Below are 9936 nucleotides of genomic sequence, written 5' to 3'. Positions count from 1 at the left end.
TAAGACAGCATGGTCTCGCCCTTCCACATACGTCAGATTCTCATTGTGTTGAATGTACAGTACTGAGGTCAAATTCATGCTTCAGGAGTGTTTAATGGTTAAGAGAACATTGAGAAGACTTCCTTGAATATTTCATTCAAGCAAGAACAGAATTCTAGTGTTTCTTTTTTTCTGTTCTGTAGCTCACTTTTAAAAATTTAGCACTTCTTCCCTTCATTGATAGATGCTGATACCCGTGAACTTTCTTTGATAAGAATATGCCATGCAGATTTCTGAGACTGTATTAAAGAACGACTATCTGACTTCAATTCGAACAGCCTTACTTTGACCTAAATCCTCTGTCTTCCACTACTGCTGTCTAGCATTTGGCTTCAGAAGCATCTCATCAGTTTAAGTAGTAGCCTGACTTCTACTTGAGAAGAATGGCATTTTCAGTCTATCAGGTAAAGACATGGAGAATGAGCAGAATGTCCAGCAGCATGGCTTTGGATGGATCTGCTTGTCTATGACAATGTTTTCTGTATTGTTTTTCAGTGAAGAGAAATGATGGAATTCTTAAAAATCCATATTCTGGCAGTTGAAACCTTGATTCTGTGATTTTACTGATTAAAGTTAATACCTGTTCCCATATAGGAAACAGTTCCACTGTTCAGCTTAGTAAAGCTCCATGTAGGTGGACTTGCCAGAGCTGTATTTATGGGAAATACCTTTTGTGCCATTTTAACTGTGCAATTATTTGGCTGTTTGGCCAGAACTTTCCAAAAGTCCAGATGTATTCAAAAGCTCAGAATGTCCATCTTCCATTGGAGATACCTTATGCCTAGTGACAGGCTCCGTGTGTCTTTGAAAACTGCGTGCTTGCATCCTTCCTTAGTTGTGTGTTAAATGTTGTATAAATGGTGATGTACTGCCTAATGTCAGTGTTTGAGCCAGACTGGAACCCACCTGTTTAAAAGATGTCTCTCTTACAATGTTAGCAATATTTTCAAAATAATTGTGGTAGTTAAACTGTAAGTATAATGTAATTAAATAGAAATGTCATTTTATAGCATGGAATCCAACACACAGGCAAAGCTCAATTTCTGAGTGGAGGAGAGAACATGAAATGCAAAGTCTTTAATTCAATAGGAAAGGTTTACAGTCCTTCCATTTTGAAATACAGAAGAGAACTGTATGATTGGAACCTTAATACACAATACTTCTTAAAGCCAGAGGTGACTTACCTTCTTTAAATGTTCTTTAGAAGCAATCAGATAGAGAATACACATTTTCACAAAAGCAGTTTCTTTCACAAAGCAAGCCAGCAAGCTTTATAAAGCTGCTAAGCCTTATAAAGTCTGTTATTACTTGTATCCTTTATACTCTAGGTGTTTTGGCTTTTAAAGTGATATTATCAGTTTAATTAAAAACTTATCAAAGTCTGCCTCTTACACAGAACCAAATCAGAAATTCAAAACACAAACATCTTACCATGAAAATCAGATGCTGAAAATAATATCAAGTGTTAGGTATGTTAATTATTTAAATAAATATATAAATACAATAAAACGGCAACAACAAACTGAAAAAAAAAAACAAAAAACAAAAAACTATACATTTAATGAAATAGATAATCAGAATACCTTGTTGTTGGAGCTGAAAATTTCTTTTGACCTTTGAGGAAGTGGAAGCAAGTAATCCCTTTTGATGCAAGTGAGCTTTTATTTTTATACTTAAGCATGTCTGGTAACAGAAGTCTTTTCCATTGAAGCTGCTATTAATTCTGGGCTGACATGATGCAACAGTCAGTGAAGCCCACGGAAGCATTTATCAACAGAAGACTTTGGATCAGGTTTTCTGTTAGGCCCGAGCTCCTGTAACCACTGCTCTTGTCAAAGAATATTCTTTCTCTCTGAGGATTATCCCTCTACTTAGAGTAAGCACAAGAAATAAAGGGTATTTTTTCCTATGCAAATCATGGGTGAAAACTAGGAGCTTCTTGTATCAAAATGTTTTCTGTTATTTTAATAAGGAACTTATTTACTACTGAATTTCAAAAATAAGTTCATACTTTATTGTTATTATTTATTATTATTTCTGAATAACTTGTATCCTTTGGACACATGCTGCAGTATGGATTGATCCACTGGACTGGAGAAACTTTCCCAGAAGTCATATGCTATACCTTTGGCAGGACAGAATAAGGCAGGGGTGTTATTAGTAGGGTAGCCGAACGCCTTGTTTTCTAGAACTGTCTAGTTAGGATAAATCGTTACTGTGTTACATGGTGCTGCCAAATATTAGTGGATGTTAGGGTGAAAAGTACCCATGTAATGAATTCTAGCATTTCAAACAAGCAAGGTTTCTGGGAATATGGAGTTGAGCACCACAGTTTATGAAGTTTGATTCAGCAAAAAAAATTGTGTAGCCTGAGTTGCTGAAATGATCCTTCTGGGCCTTAGGTTGCAAAGAAAGCATGGATAGATTGTGTCTCCCAGGCATTTTCAACTGCCTGTTCTGCTCCTGCAACAGGACACTTGGCCTGTTACAGGCTGAGATTAAATTTGCTGTGAAGATATTCCATCTGTGTGGTTGTTCATAGCCAGCCTCAAATTTGTACATTTTTAAAAGGTTATATTGTACATCACTGCAGTAAGAGTCTCAAGTTTTCTGGGAGTGATGAGGTTTTTAAGAGCGGGTTCATTGTATTGTTCTACTACATCATTGAAACAACTGCCTGCACTTGGGAGGAAGAGGAAGGAGGATAATGTGTGTGTGTGTGGGGGGGGGGGGGGGGGGAGGTGGTGATAGAATAGTAGGAGTAGACCATTAATTTAAAATTAATTAATTTTAAATGTATATTAGCCCACAATTTCCAAATATAAATTAACGCTATGACTAGCAAAACATCGGTGAAGTTTTGAAACAAATTATACAATTAGTTGAAGGTTGTTTTATGTTGCCTCAAATTACTCATCTGATCTTTCGTTTTTTTTTCCACTTGACCCTGTCCCTTTAGCACGTTTGTAGATTAAATTTGGAACTGAAAGCTGTGTTTGGCTGAAGTTAGTTAGTGTTTTACTATGAATGTTTTAATGCCAGGGTTAAAGCCCAGAGTTCGTTCCTGAGGCTTAGAAGGAATTTTTTTTTTCTCTACAACAGGAGATAACTAATAAACACCATTGGTGTGATCCAGCTTTGTCAGCTAGGTGCACGATAAAGGAAACCTAATAATTGTTTTGGTTATACCTTGTGTGACATTTACATAAGATCTGCGGAAACACAGTTTTCATATGCCTGTTCAGAGACAAAGCTTACATTGGTGTATGTCTCCATAAGCTCAGTGACTTCAGTGGAATAATAAATTTGCCCCAGGTGAAGTTGTCTCCATTTTTTGTGTTTTTAAATTTTATTTATTTGTCTGTTTTATTTTATTTTTTATTAAGTTGCTTTCACTTGGGAAGTTGTTAGGTAAAACTGTATGCTTCCTGGTCTGATATGAATGCCGTGCTTAGAAATCTATATGCAGAATGTATGGAATCACCGATCTGTTTTAACATTTGATTATTGTGAAAAATTGTGGATATTGCTCTTTTTTTTCTCTTGACATTTAAAAATTGATTTTTCCAGCACCCTATTATCACTAATGATATTATTAGGTGGAAACAATATAATGGGTTCATGTAGTATTAATGCACTAATGGATACTGAATGCTATATTCCTGTTTGCTTTCAATATATTTTGGTAGTTTGTTTTTAGTGGATTAGAGTGTATATAATATCCCAGAGTAGCTTAAAAGTTTACTGCTGTAATTCTGAGGCATGATGTTAAACTGGACTGTTAGTTTTAATATAGCAAGGGAAATTTGGAGCATATTTAGAATTCTTTTTTTGCCTTTGAAGGCAAATAGATAATTCACTCTATTAATATATTTGATCAGGGACTTACACTGAGTGTGTCCCAAATCCTCCGGAGTCCATATGTGCTTCTAGAAGAGTTTCTAGATTTACAGCATCTGTTATTTCACAGTTGAATTATTTGGGCATCAGCTGAATACCCAGACAAAGGGATGTGAGTAGACAAACAGACATAAGTGGAGTTGAACTTCTTGGGGGGGTTGAAATGTTTAGGTTAATGCATGCACAGCCCAGACTTCAGTAGCAAGCATGAGGGGTAGAACAAGACTGTTCTTGAAGAATGGATAGGCAGAACTAAATTCCATGGTATGAGAAAGCAATGCTGGCTATTCCCAAATGATTTCCAGCCTGTCTTTCCTGATTTTGTCTGGGAACTGAGGTAGATCTGCTTATCTTCAGGAATTCCTTGGAAATTCTAGGAATTGAGAGTGAAAATATGTATGCAAAAGGTTCCGCCATGCTGCTAATTTTATGTTTAATACACACGCATTCTCAATACTCTGAACCATTTCACATTACACCTTTCACAGTATATAGTATTCTGAACAATCTTGACATTACTGGTGAAAATACCAGCACTTTCAGTTGTAACACAGGATTGTCCCTAGCTGGTATCCTCATATTGACATCTATTATTGTTTGCTGTTCTGAAAATGTACTTTCTTTTGCTAGATGTTTTAAAATAAGCAGGTAGCGTTCTCCTGAGTTGAATGGATGGTGAAGGAAGAAGAAAGGATTTCCCTAATGGTTCAACAAGAGCACGTAGTAAATAATTTATCATCATCAAGTGCCAGCCTTATCTGAAGCTTGACAGTTCTTTCTTTTATGATTCAGTAGTGCCTGCGATGACCTGCTGTACACGTTGAGCGTCTCTCAATGTTGTAAATGCATTCTGGTGTCATTTAGCCTGTGTTCCTTTATAAAGTATTAGGAGCAGTGGACTGGTGTATCTACTGATATTCATGAACTATATGTTAGTAAATGAATTTCTGTATTCAAAATAATTAATGAGCCTTAAAATACTTTCTCTTACAATTTCTGAATTTGAATTTGTAATCATCTTGTTCTGTGTAAGAAAGCTGTTTTCTTTGTAGATTGACGTTATCATGCAGTCTGGCAGACAGTGTAGCAGGTAGAGTTACTTTTGTGTTGATGTCTGCCAGAAGTTAACAGAGAAAGCGAGGTCCTTTCTGCTAGTGAGAGCTAATATGCAGGAAGATAATGGGTTTTAAAAATGATGCAAACCTTAATGGTGTGAGATCAATATTATTGCTACTAAAGGTAAAATGCTTCTACATATATTATTAAGACCTTCTTCAGAATTGAAAATGCTTGAAGCACATTTGGATTGTTAGAGGATTCAGTATTTATCTTTACAATAAAATACTAATGGACCTGAATTTGGGGAAATAACGCTCATGTTTTTCTTCTGCTTCAGTAATATGAAAACTTATTTTAGGAGTGTAGAGATGAACACAACAGTGTTAGATGAATCTATTGGTTGCTTTGATACTAGGTAACATTTGAGATTTAGGGAGAGCTAAATTAGCTGATACTGGAGCTAGACAATTTTGCAAGGATTACATGTATGCCTGTGTGTGTGTTTGTCTGATGGGAAGAGAATGAGCAAGATAATCCTGTTTTGTTCTATTAACAGTATGTTCATAACCCTGATACCATGGGTATATGTCCCTGGTGAGGCCTCAGAAACACTGCAGAATGTTTAAGGCCTCAGGTATTTTGCCTGCCCCATTATTTGAATATTAACATATCTGTGTGATTCTAAGGTTATGTGAGTTAAGTGCAAAGCATACAACAGAGTTACTATAGCTTGCTGTGAATCTTTTTTTAATTCTTATCTGAAGAATATTCTCCTGCACTGCAAATTATCCTGTCAGGTTTTAACCTAGCTTGTAGTATCTTACGTATTTTAATAATTTATTTAAAAATGGGGTTCAGACAGGTTGTAGGAGAACAGTTTTAGCTTCCTGGTGGTTTCCCAACTGGTGTCAGTTAAAGTAAAAATTGTATTCTTTTAAATTTTTTTCATTAGACTTGTTTGTTGCTCATTGGTTAAACAGGCTGGGTAGAAAAAGATTGACATTACCTCAGATTTCCTAATCGGAAGTACAGAATAATTTTAAACAGAATTGTTTTCAAGAAGTATGGATTGAGCTGAGTTCTAGCTGAAATATATTACAAATCTGTAAGTATTAATTGCGGTGAAAAGCTACTTCTATTTTTATGTTCAGAACAGTAAAAAAAAATACATTTACACTGAAATGTACTAGTGTCCTTGTTGAGTCTCTTCACTTACAGTATACAGTATGCTGAACAACTTTGGCAATACATTCTAAAAACAGTTGTGTCATGATCACAGCTATGTTACATATGTTTTCCTTATCTATAACTTTGAGATTCTTTGAACAGTACACATTTTTTTTTTTCTCTGTGGCATGTGATAGATATTCAGCTTTAGCATGCCCAGGCTAACACATGGAAAATGAAATAACTGCGGCATAAGTGTACAGTCTAGTTTCTGGTCCTGGACAGATGGGCAAAATCATAATTCCCTAGAGATTTAGCTTTGTGACTAGATTACTTGTCACAGTAAATGTATTCAGTGTTCCATAACATTGGCACGGTCTAATATGAAGAAGTATCAATGCAGCATAGTAATCCTACTCAGAATTTTTCAAACACTTCCTTGATTGCACTGGTATGTTCAAACACATGAACAAATGTGAATTTTACATGGAGCAGCAAGGGCAAAAATAATTCTTCTGAAAAAATTATGTATAAATATTGTCAGAAGGTGAGAAGCACATGGAGTTCATCCTGCTCAAGCCCATGTTTGGCATAGATCTACCAGATTGTCTGCCAGTGACTTTTTTCTTTTTTTTTCTCCCTATGTTTCTCTCTTCAGTGCCAGTTGGAAAACCAAAAAAACTTCTCTTGAGAAAATGTGAGATAACTTTTCCCACATTTGTGTTTATGCATGCACATACAAGATAAACCTGTGAAGATATATCCAAATTAAAAATACTTTTTCTGTGTAACACATGGCAGCAAACTGGTGAAGTTTTAGCAAAAACGGGGTAAAAAGGGGTTAAAAAAAGAAAATACAGACTTTGGAAACTGAGGCACAATGTGTAAAATATGACTTTTTTACTTCCATGGGAATATTTGCGGGCATAAAGTTAATTACAATTTGCTAGTTTAAAGCATGATGCTTATAGGTCACTTACAGATAAATTAATATCTAGTATTAAGGCAAGAGAAGAAAAGTAATTTTGGAAAATCTTGTTGAATTTCATCTGGTATTCCTGTTTGTCTTAATTCTAAATGTACATGTTTGCAAAGGCATAAAATGCAACTCATATTGAACTATAATATGTACCTATGTTTTACTGATAAGTTCAAATCATTGTTCTGCAATAGGAAGCCATTTTCTTTCATTCCTTTTGTCATGGTGTTCTGGTTTTTTGTTTTTTTCATTTTTGTCCATGTTGTGTTAAATCTGTCTCTGCCTAATAGCAGCCAAAGGAAGATCAGCACCTCATGTTAACTTGTTCTCATTTTTAGGGTAGCTGGTTGGATGCTGATGTGGAATGTAGCTTTGTTAAGCTGATCTTTATTTACTTTGGGAATTTCCTTTCATGGAGCAGTAAGAATGTTAAAAAAAAATCAAAGCATTTTCAATAATTCTTTAGATGGAGGAGCCTTTGGCCTCTAATAATCAGAAGTTGCAAAGAACATTATTAGCTTGTATACAGTCACCTGCTTTTGGTCAACCTCTTGCAGAGTCACCCTCTTTAAAAAAAAAAAAAAAAAGAGAGAGAAGTTGAGGAACTGCAAATAAAGATGAGCTTTCAGAAAGTACTAGCCATCTGATGGGCATGTGAATGTACTGGAAATTATAATGAGTCTAACCCCTATGGCTTAAGTCTGAGAGGTGCATGACAGTTTCAAATAAGGAATGGTGAATGCAGGGTACGTGATGCTGCAATGGAAATGGAAAGGAGAGCTACAGAAGAGTGCACTATCTGAATATTTCAGGGCATCATTAACAGATATATCCAACAAGGTTCCACTGGAGTCACATCCAAGCACGTTTCACATTTTCACTGTGACTATGTTGAGAACAAGCAAGCTTGGATTGCAATACAGAAAAATGTCAAAATAGCATCTTCAGTTGACACTTTAGATGATGGCTTCTTTACATATTTTGGGTCTAAAAAGTGGGATGTCATTTAAAGGAGATAACTCACTGCTCTACATGTAGCTTTAGGTTAGGTCCTTGTAACTAGGATGGACAAGAACAGTGAGTCTATCCACCGAAGGATCAGTCTGACTACATCAGGCTGTTCATTTCAAGCTCTTGAAAATCTTGAAGGTTCTACCTGGAAGTTAGGCTGAAAGTTCAGAAACATGCAATGTATTCATCAGTCTAGCTTCATTTATAGTTACTATTATCATCTGTGCATGCACACAAACACACAATAGAACTGCATTTTTTAATGCGCAATTAATTTCAAACCTACCCCAAGTACTTTTGTGCTTCCTGCTGTGAGAGAGAGCGCCATACAAGCCTACTGTTGTTCCTATTTTACAAATAACAGAATTGCGCACAGGCACAATGAACACTAGAATCTAATGAAAATTAGGTATCTAACAAGTTTAGGTAGGCATATGTCATTGCTGTTTAGAGATCCCACTGAATCCTGTTTATTTCAGTGTGAGCTACGTGCTTCATGTTCAGCACTGCAGTACCGCTTACTTGATAGTGCCCTGTTTGCTGTCTAGAAGATGCTGGCTGCCTGTCTCTCGTGTTTCCTTTGTGCTACCCTCTGTGCTCATCTGACCTTGTGGTGAGGCACATCAAAGACTTGAGGTGATAGGGAGTAAACTCTGTAGCAACATAATTAGATATTTTGCTAACTTACCTTGTGAACTGTTATGTAATGAATGCTGGTTCTGAGGCACAGGGTGTGATGATGGTGGAGTGCAGGTATTGATAGAGAATAAATTTGCATCTTTTGCCCTCAAGTAATCATTGGCTTGGCTGTTGCCTGAAGCTGTATTCTGAGGTATGTCTGAAATTCTATTACATAGGTATCCATACATTAAAGCAAAAAAATCCTTAGAGCGACTACAACCCAAAAGAAAAGGTACGATGGCAGGTTGTTTCTGTGAAATGTACAGAGAAAGCTCTTGCCGTGCCAGAAGAACTGAATGTGGCCTTCTCAACTATAACCTTATCAAATCAGTCTTTCAATATAGCAATTTCATCATGGTTCTTAATACTGCCGTTTTAACTTTAAATTAGCTTTTTTATTTTTATTAGCTTTTTTTTTGTCTTAATTACAATCTGCCTGTTTTTGAGTGGTTACTCTGCTTTTCATGGCTGTAAGGCTATTCATGGATAAAAAAATGCATTCTAATCGATGTTTTTCAATAAACGTGTTTTACAGGTTATTTTTCTTTGGCTTCTTTTGAAAAGTTCTGGTATAACAAAGCAGTTACTACTATATTTAATGAGCATTTGAGTACTTGTCTGTTTATTTTGTTGGAGGCTAGATACCCTTTTCATTTTCTTTAATATCTGCTCTTTAAACATTTCTTCCTATGAACATTTGAAGAATATAGCATTTCACTTATCTGGTGTCACTTTATCTCATACTTGCAGAAAGGTGTTTAGCTTTCCTTGAATTTCTAACCTTGCAACAAAGGCAGCATAAATATTGTATTACTGTATTATAGATCTGTTTCAGTTGTAGATACCTGAATTCTGAAAATTACTACCATTGCCTTGTTTTTGTATAGCTACAACTTTCTTTCTGGAAATACTTTTCTGTGAGTGAGCTGTAAATGCATATGTTGTATTTCAGTCGTTTATGGTCACTGGCTGATGATAGCCTTACACTTATTTATTTCCATACACTTAAAGATATTTTATGTACACTTAAAACTTTCAGAGTGTGGTGTTTAAATCTGGCAAATAGATATGACCAAAATTGTCTTTTACTACCAAAGGAA

The sequence above is a fragment of the Anser cygnoides genome, chromosome 12, assembly GCF_040182565.1.
Source record: "Anser cygnoides isolate HZ-2024a breed goose chromosome 12, Taihu_goose_T2T_genome, whole genome shotgun sequence".
In the NCBI taxonomy this organism is placed as follows: Eukaryota; Metazoa; Chordata; class Aves; order Anseriformes; family Anatidae; genus Anser; species Anser cygnoides.
Note: the sequence above shows the minus strand (reverse complement) of the source record.